The sequence below is a fragment of the Solanum lycopersicum genome, chromosome 5, assembly GCF_036512215.1.
Source record: "Solanum lycopersicum chromosome 5, SLM_r2.1".
Taxonomy (NCBI): Eukaryota; Viridiplantae; Streptophyta; class Magnoliopsida; order Solanales; family Solanaceae; genus Solanum; species Solanum lycopersicum.
Genome location: NC_090804.1, coordinates 33,274,689 through 33,289,956, shown reverse-complemented (window position 1 = coordinate 33,289,956; position 15,268 = coordinate 33,274,689). Strand labels below are relative to the sequence as shown.

Below are 15,268 nucleotides of genomic sequence, written 5' to 3'. Positions count from 1 at the left end.
TTCGAAGTTATAGGATAATATCAGAATAAAATGATACAATGTAAAAATATATATAGTGTGCATCTTTTGTTCTCCGAGTCACCATAAAGTAAGTAACCATCAAAAAGAAAAAATAACATTAGAGTTTTCTAGCTTTTGAACTCTAATAATAGTCATATGACGGATGTAGTAGTATTCCATGCAATAAATATTGGGGACTTGAGGTGAAAAGGATAAAACAAACAACAAAAAATTAAATCTAAAAAGCAAAATAAATAGACCAAATATAAAATATACATACATATATATATATATATATATATATATATATATATATATATATATATATATATATATATATATATATATATATATATATATAATAGAATTTATAAACAATACATTCAATATCACTTAAACCTTGAAAATAACAACAGATATCAAATGATACAAGAAGCAAAAGAGAAGTAATATTAATATTAAAAAATCAAGAGATACAATAATGAAAGATGACTATTTTTTTTTAAAAAAATCTCTTGTTTTTCATTATTCCTTAAAACATGATAATGAAGCGGATGAAAATTAATTCATTTCATCGGCAAAACCATCGTTCATTATCTTAATAAAACAAGCAAAATAAAAAAAAATTAAGATTACTTCATGACAAAGTTTACAGAAAAAATGCCTTCTCATAAAGCACACAAGTGTATTTGTAAGGTAATAAATATATAATGTCATACAAAAACATAAATGTCTATGTTGAAAAAAATTTAAATTCATACAAATAACTCTTAGATTCTTAACCATACATGCACTTGCGATTAATTTGTGATTGGTTCTTCACCATTTATGCACTTGCATTTAATTTGTATTATTTTTTTGGCTAATTCATTATACAATATAATTTATAATTATTTAATTTTCATGTTGATAAATTAACTCATAATCTAAATAATATTGAAATATTATTACCTAATATTCAATTAATTAGGTTTAAAAATATTTTAATAAACAATAAGGGAAAAACCATATATATATATATATATATATATATATATATATAGGAATTCAATTACCAATAAGATTTTGGTCCTCTATATCTCAGGTATACAGGCGAGTTGCAACTTGCAATTCGAATTGAGGAGGGATTTTTAGAGTTAGGTTTTTTTGTTGTTATAGTATAATAATGTGGGGTAGAAAAAGTAAAACGTAAATCTAATTGGGTATTAGTATAGAGCCCATTTGAAAGTCCAACATATGAAAAGGCCCATATTCAACTTGGACAATATTTCTATTAAGGGTGTGTTTTGTACGAAGGAATTTTTTTTTCTATTAGGTGTTTTTCACACTATTAACAGGAGTGTTGGGCTGATTTGCAGCATCTAATTTGAGCCCAACATTACTTGATGAAGTTCATTTGCTCACACATCCATATTCCTCTGGAGAAATATATTACTGTCTTTTCTCTTTCTAAAACAATGAGAGGTTCTTATTTTAACCTTCTCCCCGCATCTAAGATGTTTTATTTCTCTGTTCTGAACTTTTTAATTCTTTGCCTTTGTAGTCAAAAATTGATCAAAGAGACTGTCATAAGAAATTGTTCAAAGAGATACGGGATCAAAATTTTGAAGTTGTCGTCCAGGTTGATTTATCTTCTCTCTAGTTTTTTAATAACAAAGTCTAGGTGACTTCGGCATACATATCGATCTTTCATGTCCTATCATAAGATTCAGTTGCTCATCTTTTTTCCTTAGTCTTCTGGTTCTTTAATTGTCATTTGCAGTATGATTTTAGGTTCTACGTCAAAAAGCAACTTCTGTGAAGCAAGATTACACAAAAATGCAGACCATGGTTAGTCAATAGTCATATATGTGCATGTTTTAGCTTTCAAGTTCAATAATTGACTTATGTGTTACATTTTATATCATATGCAGAACCAAATAGTCTCCGAATTGAAGGATTTTGTCAAAAAGTTAAACTCATTGCCGGAAAAGTTCATTCATGGGATTTCATCAAAGATTTTGCAATATAAAATCAGTAAAATTTGTCTGCACTATTCTCACTATTAACTTTGTTCACAATTGCAGGAGACCAAAAGCAACTGGATAACAATTAAGCGTGCTCTGTGGCTTGTAGTGGAGGTACTGCTAAGTATGATATTATTTTGAGCTTGATAAAGGATTTTCTCTCTTTCCTCTCTTGAAACTTGAAGAATATGGCCATGGATTTTAAAGAAGTTCTTGCATAGCTGTCATTATTATCATTACCTCATATGTGTAATCATTTTTAACATCTACTTTGTTCTCTGAAAAATACAGTCCCAACGATATCTTCTATGACGAACCTATTGAAGAAAGGTTGAAGTTGCTGCCAGGTCTACAGTCAGATATTAAGAGGGTGAACTTTAAGCTTTCTGTTAATATTTTGTTCTTCACATGGATTCTTCCATTTTTGTTTATCATCTTATGTTAATCTCTTACTTTTGCTTCAGAGTGGATTTTCCAGTAGTCCGTTGCTGGACTCATTAAACGGGTCTTTGCATAACTCAGACAAGTATGTACCAAAGGAACATCCGCTAACTGGCTTTGTAACAATTCTTCCTATAGAACAGTCAAAAGAAAGTAAATGTTAGTTTTTATATGCATTTCCATCGGTACTTAAATTAGAAAAGCTACTAAATGGAGAAATGTCTGTTTGGTTGTGAACTTAATATGATATTGATAAGATGATTGTTTGAATGATTTTTCTAATTGGTTGAGATTGAAGGGAGGTAAATGATGGTGGACTTGGGTTGTGTGATCAGACCTAAAGAAGAAATTAGGTTAGAGGGACACCCAGTGGCAAGCGATGACTGTTGTACATCATTATGCTGTAGAAACTACTAGTTCTCCCTAACCCTTATGTCTCCTTTAAGTTTTTATTGTTTTGTTGCACCTTATTATTCTATTCTGTCTTTGCTCTTCGCATTTGAAAAGTTGCTGGACCTTATATTTGTCATGATGCTAATTTATGCAAAGCATAAAGCTTAAAATTTCTTTTATCATCTCTTGGAACTTGGAAGTTCAAAACCTTTCTAATACCATCGATGATATCCAGAGTTGTTGATGGAAGGCGTTCTTTGGTTCTTGTCGTTTTCATTGGTGGAGACATCTGCAGAGATCTCAGCTCTTCACTTCCTAAGCGCCCATGTCAGTCTACTAAGACTTAATCATGTAAATTCCCAGCTCTCGTTGGAAACACACTATAGAAAAGGAACTCAAAAGATAAATTACACTGTTATACTATTACAGGAAGTGATGGAATATGACATTATTGTAGCAACTACAAAAATTGTCAATGGAAGCACATTGACATAAACATTTGTGGAGAAAATGGGATTGTTTGCTAAGACCTATTTGGTCGATTATCACTGGGAAATCTAGCTGCTTGCGCGATAGGGACCCGTAGTTTTTGGTGCTACATTTTTATATACATGTGAGAAGATCAAGTAGACTTATTGTTCCTAAGATGTTCCTCTCGTGATAGGTTGTGAACATTTTTTCTGCTTGGATTTGTAACGAACACAACTATGTTGTCTTTATTAAGGTATTTCCTAAGAACGCCCTGTGTGCTTTGAGTTGTATAAAGATTGGAGTTTGATTAGTTTGTTATCTAAATTACATTTGGTTCGTTTGAGAAATTTAAGAGAACATTGTGTGATTATTTATTATCTCTTTCAAACCTATGTTTTGTTAGTTTTTTTGGTAATCCCACCTTGACTCGTGACTAATTATGAAAATACATAAGAAAGGCTAACATTATAAGGCAAAGTGCTCTAGAAAAGGCGATTTTGTAACGATGGGACTTTAATATGAGGTTGTGTTGGGTTTGTATGTGAAATGAAACTAGTGGTATACAAACACAAATCCAATATTCTTTTTTTGTAACCAAATCTCATTTATATCATGATTTTAGCTTACCTAGTGTATTAATGGAGATTTTAATTTTATTATGAGTGCCGGAGAAAAGAAAGGTCGAATTCCTCATAGAATGCGGAAAACTTGGGACTTCATAGATTGTATGGATGATTATGGCATGGTAGATTTCAATTTTACTAGTCCTAGATTTACCTGGTGTAATGCTAGGGAAAAACATAATAGAATCTGGAAGAGACTTGATAGAGTTTTCATTAATCATTGGTCGACTGTCAACTTTTCGAGAAATAGTGTAGAATACCTATGCTAGTCAAATGTTCTAAACTTGAATTCACAAGTATTAAATACTTTAGATTTTTAAATGTTTTGATTGAACATCCTGACTTCAAACATGTGGTTCAAGACGCTCTGAATGTTGGTATCCAGGGTTATAGTATGTGGAAACTTAAACTGCTTAGCAAAACTCTCAATCAGTGGTCTAAAACTACTATTGGTAATGTACATGACAAGGTGAAATAATTGGAAGAAGAACTACAACATCTTGAAAATGAATTTAGTGATAATGATAGGGATGATTCTAAATCGGAAATGCACCATGTGCATGCTCAATATACCATGTGGTTGAAATATGATCAATCCATACTTAGACAAAAATCTAACATTGGATGGATTGGATAAGGGGGATTAAGATAGCAAATACTTTCATGCCACTATCAATGACAAGAGAAGGAAATTGACAATATATAAAATTAAAAATCATGACACGGTGACCAACAAAGATATGATGATGCGATACATCAGTTTGAGAATAATCTTACTAAATCACATGGACAAACCAACCCCCTAGGCAGGGAATTCATTGAGCTTATGGTGGGACAATTGGACTGGTATGAGGTCTATTGCATATATTATTACTTTTGATGACAGTAATCCACTCTGTCCAGTCAGATATTATTCTAAATGGTCAGCTTGGATAAATTTGGAAGACTTCTCCTCTACATGTCATTGTTGTCGAATCCCTGTAGATGAGACAAGCCATCATTCCTTTTGTACCAGCGAATAAGCTAGTAGCATATAAAATTTTTTGGTGATCCTTTATGCATTCCTTATGGTCCTGGATTTATTGTGTTTTTTTTTCTAGATGGTGGTCTATGAAACCTCTTCATTCATTAGATCAGCAAATTCTTAAAATTTCTCCTATCCTTATTGTTGAGGAACTATGTGTGTGGTCAAGTATGGCTCTAAGAAAATTTCCAATGCTAGGTCATTGGTCGAAGTATCAAATTATTTATCATATTAGATGATGTTGGAAAAAATACTACAAAATTGATATTAGATTTGAATTATAAGGTAATAAAAACTTATCACAAACTTTGTGTCATGGCAAGCCACTGTTTTGAAAGTGATTTTGGCTCAACTTCGGTACAAATCGTTGTAGCCGGTCGCTCCCCAAGATTCCTCAGTTAATTTCAAACACGTGCACTCATGACTAAATATTCGGAATTGCACAAAAACAGTTGCCCAGAAATCCACAATTGGAAGAAGGATTATTCAAGTTTATAAAAGAAAATGTTGAGGGAGATAGTATATGAAAGAAAGGACTTGATTTTTCTGTTATGTGTTTCGCTCCCAAATGATACTCCATATATAGGAAAATCATTTACATTTCATCCATCACAAGAATGTAAGAAACTAACCTATAATAAATGTATGAAATATAACTCTTACATTAATAATAAATTTGTCATAATACAAAAGTAACTTAAATTATTCTGAATATTTTCTTACGAAGTTCAGAAAATGACACTAGAGATAAATATGAACCATTAATAAGGAAGTAACTTTCCTATTTCACAAATACTAACGACTTATCAATGTTCACATAGATTAATTACGGAGAGTTAAAAGATGTAACTTATCCTTTGAATTAAACGAAAATGAATATTATCCAGAATCCCCCACTAATGCACATATAAAGAATAAGAAAAATATCTCGGCAAAAGAAAGGAACAGTACTTAAGTGTCAATATCTTTCGATTTAAATTGACAAATAGTGAAATGATGCAACAACACATATGCACAAAGTGAAATACTCTTGAACTAAATGGACATAAGTGGAGACCCCCACAACACATACCATATCCTTGATTTCTATGCAAACTCCGCGATACAACAAAGTGCTTTTATGGTCATGCACACACACACCTTGGGTCTTATGAGTGCTCTAGAAAGACAACCCAATTTAATCATAAAAGGAGACCACACCTTCACACTCACGTAGCTGATTCCATCAAGTATATCTCAAATCTACCACCTTAAGGCTATTGAATCATCAAGAGAAAACTAATCTCAACCTTATTGGCATGACCGAGGATTACCCCCTAGACGTAACATGACGCAGTTGACCCCGAAGGGGTCTCATACAAGCCCTTAACATAATCATACACATAATGTCATAAGAAATAATACGGAATATTAGAAATTTTCAAACAAAAGTCATACTTGAAATATCATCATGAAAGAATTGTGAATTACGATACTTGTCTCAATAAAACCATCTAAACTTAAGAGTACGAAATTAGGGACTCAACCCTTTTACATCGATAGAAGACATGGGAAAATGAAGCATGTCTAAAACTTGAACTGAAATAAAAGTCTAGTCTTCGAAGTGGAGGACTCACTAGAACTTACGAAATAGTCGACCCAAGCTTTACTTTGAAGAAGGAAGCAAGGATTGAATGTCCGGAACCTACACTCATAGGATGTAGAAAAGGAGGGGTTAGCACAAATATGTACTAAGTATGTAAATATTCCGTATAACATTTAAACATGCTAAGTAGGACATTTTTAGTTAAAGTATACATTTATCAAGTTTGGGAAGCTAGTAAGCATGCAAACATAAAAGAAAAGCTATAGTCACAATACACCCATAACATAATATTATAAATACATTAACAACCTCTAAGCACACTTGTGCAATATATGGTTAGCATCCCATAATACCAACCTTACTAAGCATTCCTTGAAGCCACATATTTATTACCATAGCCTTCAAGCTTACCCCACTCCATAATCATGATTGAGGAATTGTAAAAGTACATGAAATAAACATCACAAAATTCATCTATTCATATCTTATCATACCATAAGGAAACAATTCTAAAACATCCTAACAAGTCCTCCTTGTGTAATGACACGCCCCAAGCTACCCCTGAGACGCGGACACGGAACCTAGGATCACAAGTGATCCCAAGCTAACCCTGCTGACATGATCATGAGCATACTAAAGATAATAATCTAATGTAGAAGCTAAATCATATTTTATAATGAAAAGATGGGGAATACCTATATGCTAAAACTGATATAATATGAAGACTGATGAGTTTAATACAATGAAGTTACTAACTCAACACCAAGCTGAAACTAGCTATGTCTGAAAATAGCCTCTAAACTGGACTAGAAATACTGGGACAAGCCCCACCTAAATCTAGAAAACACAGAAACTAAAAGACAAAATACTGAAAAGAAAATCATGACTATTGTCCTCGGAGAATGAGGACTCACCACTAAATTTTCTGAACTGAAGATCGGAAATCAATCTATGTGTGATCTGGATGCTGAAAACTTGAACCTACATCACGAGAAGATGTAGCGCATGTATGCGTCAGTACTTGAAAGGTGCTGAGCATGTAGGATAGAATAAAGCTGAAATAAAACATAACTAAACAAGCATAAAAGCAAGTATAGTAATGTGGACATGATATAGAGAATTCAGAGCTTACTAAATGCAATGACCAATTTATAACATGCTGAAACTGAATACTGAGTATACTGATAAATGGTCAATACAAGAGAGTCTGACTGAACTGTGGGAGCTACTAATAACCGACAATAAAACCACATGAGCTAAATGTGAAGTTCGATGTATACGCCCCATCGAGAGGACCCAATATACCCTGCCAAAGGTATAAAGACATGCTGGCGTGATAAATAAATTAATTTCCCACAGAGGGGACTTACAACCTACTTGGCTAGTAGTTCTGGAACTAATTTGGGTACGCTAAACCCTAGTCCAACTCAGTATTATGCTACTCCCATGAATTATGTAACTAATAAATTATGACTGTGTTTCTGTAAATACTGGATAGCTCAAAACTGAACATGCAAACTGAGAATGCAATAATTAATCTGGTAATTATGCATTTATAACTGAACATGTATATCTGATGTAACTGAAATATCTGACCTAGCATGTGTAATTCAATAACTAAAGAAATACATAATTAGGATTCAAAAAGTCATGCAATAAAGCGAATAATAACATTCATAATCTGATTTGGAACATATAACTAATAAGTTCATGAAATTTTGTTGAAGTTCTATAAACCCTAGGTCTAATCATGATATGGGAATCAAGAATCTGACTGAAAACTAGGGACCCAATGGGTGAAAGGAACCCACTTGTGGAATCCCACATATCGGGTGATGAAATTAACGGAAAAACACTTAGGTTTTGAGGCTGAAGCTGCTGGAAACTTTATAGAGGGATTTGCTGCCACTATTATTTGAAGGTTTTTTCATTGGATGGTTGAATTCAATTACTTTGATTAAGCTTCTTATGAAGTTTGTTTCATTCCTAAAAGTTTTCATCCTCCTATTTCATGGAGCTTAATCTTTAATATAAGTCGTAGTGATTCATGTAAGTATGACAACTCTTTTTGCTATTTTGGTGACATTTTTCTTTTGACTTTGTTAAAAGTTAAACAGAAGATGATTGAAAGTAGATATTCTCTTTTGTCCCTTTCTACATGTTTCTTCGTATAAACAAATAAAATTGATTTCGATTGCAATGTCACATGAATACTCTTTTACCTTTAATTCCACAAGTCATAACGTTGTTGAAATGGTTGAATTTCTTACATTTGGTTTTTTAGTAAACAAAACTTTTATTTCTGCCACTATTATTTTTTTTGCTATAGAGAAATCGAATTGAAATACATTAATTAAACTTCTAATTAACCTTTTTCATTCCTCATTTTCCATGAAACTTAATCATTCACTCTAGGTCATATTACCGAATAATTATATGTAAGTTTAATAAAACGTCCAATCCCATGCGAAGCACGGGTAATTTACCTAGTTAATCATATACATCAAACTTCCCAACAATATAGCATATTCCAATTGAGAGTCACTTTCACCTTCGTTCTTTTGAAATATAAAACTTAAATCAATTGGAGTTTTTACAACATTGAAATTCAAGTATTTTAATTTATCCAATACTTTTTCAATATAAAGAGATTGAGATAATGCTAGTACCTGAGGAGTTTTGACAATCCTGATTCCTAAGATCAAATCAACAACTCATAAGTCCTTCATATCGAACTTGCTGGACAACATGCGCTTAGTAGCATTTATATCGTCAATATCTTTGCATAGTATTAACATGTCATAAACATACAAACAAACAACGACTTCATGATTTAGAATGATTTTAATGTAAACACACTTATCACATTCGTTAATAATGAATCTATTTCCCAACATTTTTTGTCAAATTTAGCATGCGATTGTTTGGGTTCTTGCTTGAGCCTATAAAGTGACTTCACAAATATGCCCACTTTATCTTCTTTACCAATAACTACAACCCCTTCAGGTTTTTATGTAAATATATTTCTCCAACTCTCCATTTAACAAGTCTCTCTTTACATCTATTTTTATAGATTTTAAGATCATACACTGTCGGTAGAGCTATTAACATCCTAATTGATGTTATCTTTGTTACTGGAGAGTATGTGTCAAAGTAGTCCAAACCTTCTTCTTGTATGTATTCTTTGACTACAAGTCTAGTCTTATATTTTTCAATAATCCCATAAGCTTTCATTTTCCTTTTAAATATCCACTTTGATCCTAAAGGTTTATTTGTAGGAGGAAGATCAACCAATTCCCGAGTATGATTACTTACAATTATTTCGATCTCACAATTGACATCTTCTTTCCAATAAGTTGACTGAGACAAAGACATAGCTGATTTAAATGTTTGAGTCTTATTTTCAAGCAACAGTGCCACAACATCTGGTCCAAAATAAGTGGGTTTTCATTGGCGAGTTCCGCGCCTAGGATCCTCACTAGGTAGTGTATTTTGGGTTGATTCTTCCTGTGGTCGTTTAAGTATTTCACTTATAAACTCACATTCAGTTTTATACGGATAAATTTGTTCAAATAACTCAACGTTATCTGACTCAATTATCGTATTAACATGAAGCTCAGGAATATCAGATTTGTGAATCAAAAATTGGCAGACCTTACTATTCACAACATATCCAATAAATACACAATCCACGATTTAAAATCCAATTTTCACCCTTTTGGGTAAAGGAACCTCTACCTTGGCTAGACACATTCACACTTTGAAATATTTCAAGTTGGTTTTCCTTTTTTTCCACAACTCATATGGAATGGATTGTGTATATCTTATTAGTGGTAAGGATGCTTCCCCCCAAAGGTTTCGCTTTGAACCAGAACTGATTATCAAAACATTCATCATTTCCTTTAATATTTTGTTCTTGGAAAACCATTTTACTTTGGTGTATAACGTGCATTGTCTATTGAATTATACAATATTCCTAATATCTCTCTACAAACGGAGATTCACATACTCCACCCCTATAACTACGAATAATTTTTATCTTTAGATTCAATTGGTTCTCCACTTCACTTTTTTGTTGCTTAAATGCATAAAATGTTTCATCCTTACTATTAAGTAAATATACATAACAAAATCGAGTGCAATCGTCAATAAAAATTATAAAATACTTTTTCCCACCACAAGATAGTGTCGACTTCATATCACATATAACTGTGTGAATTAAGTCTAAAGGTTTTAAATGTCTTTCAAAAAAGTTATAATTGATGTTTAACAAACTTAATTTCCAAAAAAATTTTGCATTTCTATTTATCACATTTAAAATCAAGCAATACTTCTAGAGTAACCAAATTTTGCAAGGCTTTGTAATTTATCTGTCCTAAATGGGCATGCCATAAATCATTTGACTCCATTACGTAAACAATATTAGAATTCTTATTAGCATTGTCAACAACCATTACCTTCAATTTGAAAAGGCCCTCATTGAGGTAGCCATTTCCAATGAACATCTCATTCTTACTTATTACAACTTTGTAACTAACTAGGACACACTTAAAACCGTTCTTAATGAGATGTTCACCAGAAACTAAATTCTTCCTAATAGTAGGGACATGCAGAACATTGTTCAAAGTCAAAACCATGCCGAATGTCATTTTCAATATTACTTTCCTTACTATTAGTGTGTTTCCCATGAATAAATCTTCATCGTACTCAGCAGGAGCGTACATTGCGAAGGCTGCTTTCACAGAGCAAATATATCGAGGGGCACTGAGTCAAGAAACCACTCATTGGGATTTCTATGTTACACTCCGAGATCATTGAACACAAGTCATCTACATCTTCCATCACTTCCACGATGTTTGCTTGACTTTTGCCTTTGCCTTTGTCTTTTTCTTTGTCCTTTCTTGGAGCACGACAACTAGAAGACCTATGACTAGCCTTACCACAATTGTAATAGTTGCCATTGAAATTCTTCTTGACCTGATCTAACTTCTTTCCATTGGACTTCTTTCATTTCTTGTCCTTGGTATAAGCTTCCCCAACAATATTAACTCCAACGATTGTCGAACTCTTACAAGACTTATTTTTGGTATTTTTTTATCTTCCTTAATCTTTAGCCGAATCACAAGATCTTCAAGTTTCATTTTCATTCGCTTGTGCTTTAGATAATTCTTGAATTCATTGCATGAAGGAGGAAACTTCTCGATCATTGCAACCATTGGAATAACTTCATTTACTACCATATCTTCAACAATCAACTCATGGAAAATAAATTGAAGTTCCTACACTTGTGATCCAACAATTTTATTGTCTACCATTTTGTAGTCTAAAAACATTGCGTCCACAACCTTTTTCAAGCATGCATCTTCAGTCTTATATTTCCTGTAAAGTTCATCCCACCATTATTTTGAAGTTGTCATTGCACTATAGAAATTATACAAGTCATCCTCTAAAGCACTCAGAATCTAGCCTTTACATAGGAAGTCTGCCTTTTTCCATACTTCTATAATCATGAAATTTTCTTTGTCTGACATTCAGCATCAGGCACTAGAATTTCTTTATTGGTAAATTTCATCAAACAAAGAGTACCCATTGCTGTCATCTTTTAATTCACACTAAAAAAAATTCTCGATTTCTTTGCTGGTGGTATAGCAGTTCGAACTAGTGTAGCAGCAGCTACTGTAACATTGTTGTTTGTCATTTCTAATAAACAAAACCGATATAGATTCAATGATCAATAACTTAAAATTGCAGACTTAAATGAGTAAATTAAAAATATAATTTCCTTAAGATTATTTCCAATTTGTGTTAAAAAACATAATTACTTATTCCAACAAAACTTTACAGAATTACAAAGTTACCCAAGTTTAAAGAACCAATAATAAAGATGAACAATTAATTCAAAAAAACTTAAGTCTATAAACGTATCAGAATCTCGGAAAATTAGAACAGAAAAGAATCAAGCCCATTGAATGCACAATGTCCCCTTAAGGAAATTATTTCCTCTAGTATCCGAGATTTAATTTTGAATATATACTCCAAGGATAGAATGATCCCAATCACCGTCGTAGTGATACCCAAAACTCTAGTGTCAGCGAACTACTCAACAATAGTTTAGTACACGAAGAAATTTTTGTGCAGAAGAAGAAGAAGTCAGAAAAATTCATCAGGAAAAAATTCAAAAAATGAATGGTATTTATAGGCAAGAAGAATTGGTTCTAAAAGGTTGCAACTCTTTTAGAATTCATATGAACATTCACGAAAGTTGCAATGTTTGAATCGGTAATGGTTGTTCTTGAAAGTTGCAACCTTTGAGAACACTCACTTCCAATGATAGGAATTCAGATAAATGGGATGCGCATGGATTTGAGTCGGGTCAGTCAATTTACTAATTAATTAAACGTGTTGGTTAATTAACTAATTAATTAAAACATTTTACCATTAAGTTTAATTTAATTACATCAATAATTAAATAAATAATTAAACAAACTTTGTCCAAAAAATAATCTCTCGATCGATTATTTTCCAAAGCCAAAGTCGTAGCTGATGTCGCGTTAGGGGACGATGACGATGACAGGAGGGGGTCCTTATTTTCAACCCTTTTAACAATTAATAGGAGTTTTTGTATAATTAAACTCCCTATTTTTCTTTTCACCACCGATGAGGGATAAATTCCTTTTTCACTAAAGCATAAGAGGACTTTTCAAGTTTCATCTCTTTTCATCTTTCCTTCATTTCTCATTAACACTTGCTAGGTACACAACAATGACGACCCTATGAGACACGTACACATAGACCTATCTGTCAAATGGTAGAGTTCAAACCAATATGGCCATCTCCTTCTCAATGGCCATTCAATGACCACAAATCAACAATTGCAGTTCAGCCATACCATACATGCTCCCCATCAAATTATCATCCTTATGATCAACAATCAATAACATGGGACGTGGGACGCATCTTGTGCCTTAGTTTTTTTGATACCACCAAGTGAGAAGAATAAGACAGCAAAATATCATGAACTTCTTCCTCAAACCCCAATGAACGTAGAATATTTTTTAACAATCTATCAAAACAAAAATGTCACCTTTTATTTTTAAAAACATCAAAATATATATTTTGTTGAAGAATCGCGCAAGCATTAACTTGTAGCCTCTTCATTAGGTAGTAAAATAACACTACTCTATCCCTTATCGAGGTGTGCTTACATGGCAACAAAGTGCTACAAAAAGTTTTAGGTCACACACGCCGCCTCTTGATTTAAGTGTGTGTGTAGTCAAAAGGGCCATGCCTACTCGTATCTTTAGTACATTCCCATCTTTCTATTGAATTCACACAAAAAAGGGTGTGGTGTATATCTCGATATGGGGGCCAATCCTTTATCCATTGATATTCATTCTGATCACATTTTGGGGCCTCCAAGAGATCACTCAATGCCCCAAAACATTAAATTAGTGGACCTCTAATGTTATTCTAATTCTTAAACAAGTGAATCATGCTCCAGTTCACATATAATTACACAAAAGACATAAATTACAATCACATTGGTCAAGCAAAATGTATTGAATGCCCAATGTTTACACCACCACATGAATATGGGAAACTCTACTTGCAACAACCCTTCATTAACGTGCGCATCAACCATATTTCATTGAGTCAATTTATGAATTTCCCACATGGATCCCATGATTCCCATTTGGCTCTAAAAATTAATTTGTTTCCTTATTGGATGATTCTTTTGTCTTAAACTATATTGATATCATCAGTCTATTTTTGATATTATGGTAGTGCTCAGAGGACGTTCTAAAGAGAAATCTTTTTCCTTGTCAATTAGAGAGCAGGGTATTATCTTACAGGTAGGGCATGACTTCCTTTCTAATTGTAGTGAGCATGAATGTGTAAATTCATGATTATGAGTATAAATTGGGGGTGGATACCTAGTTATTTCCATTTTTCTTCTTGGAAACCACGATCTAGAGTTCATTAACATCCTTTTGAGGGTAGTACCACGTTAGTGGACTGTTGCATGTGTGTTGTAGTATGATATGTTATTTACTCATTTGATTTCTTATTTTAGAGCATGTTTTGGCCTTAGTCTAGAATATACTAGTGTTCCCTTGAACCCATGCACCTTGTGATTATGGTATGTCTACAACATCGTTTCTGATTGATTAGAGCTTTGGATAATAGATTAGAATATTTGGGTGTGATAGTATAAACCTTATCTTGGGAATTTGCGATACTTGTTAGCCTTTCTATTTGCTCTCCCTATTTCTGTGCCCTTGATGTGTTACCAAAGAGTGTTTGGTTTCTCAGGATTGGAGTGCTTCGCGCTTGGAGACTTTTTTGATATCTCTAGGAGTGGACGTTGATCAAAAGTAGTTTGGAGTATACTTGAGATCCTCTTTGTAGTCGATATGACTGTAGACACTCTTTCTAACTAGCTGACTAACACCCTTCGGAGTAGGTTGGGCGTCCTAGTTATCCGTGATACTTTATGGAGTTGATACGACCCTGAGGCACTCTTGCTAGTTTGGAGGTAGATGCCCCTAAACTGGATTTTATAGCTCCGCGGCCTAGGTTAATAGGTACTCTTGATAGACGGACTATGAGTTGTTTGGTTGAGTTAATTTTTACTCTTTCTAGTTGGTCTCAGACTAGGCAAGTTACTGAATTTGTATTTATATTACTTTTCTTTACTGTAGACTTAGTTATTCTGTGTGATTAT

At 33.0% G+C, this 15,268-nt stretch overlaps 1 long non-coding RNA gene across 9 annotated transcripts; it reads left to right on the top strand.

The window, feature by feature from the left end:
* Positions 1-1,330: 1,330 nt before the first annotated feature.
* LOC101267993 (uncharacterized) lies at positions 1,331-3,658 on the top strand. 9 transcript variants are annotated; one of them, XR_011221304.1, is made up of 8 exons: positions 1,471-1,621; positions 1,763-1,830; positions 1,914-1,951; positions 2,067-2,120; positions 2,298-2,376; positions 2,471-2,532; positions 3,076-3,167; positions 3,270-3,658. It is a non-coding gene; the product is annotated as an uncharacterized lncRNA (long non-coding RNA). The 9 variants fall into 9 exon arrangements; XR_011221306.1 differs by having other exon boundaries at positions 2,471-2,606; XR_011221308.1 differs by adding an exon at positions 1,331-1,464 and having other exon boundaries at positions 1,544-1,621; positions 1,774-1,830; positions 1,914-2,120; positions 3,076-3,658.
* Positions 3,659-15,268: the final 11,610 nt, after the last annotated feature.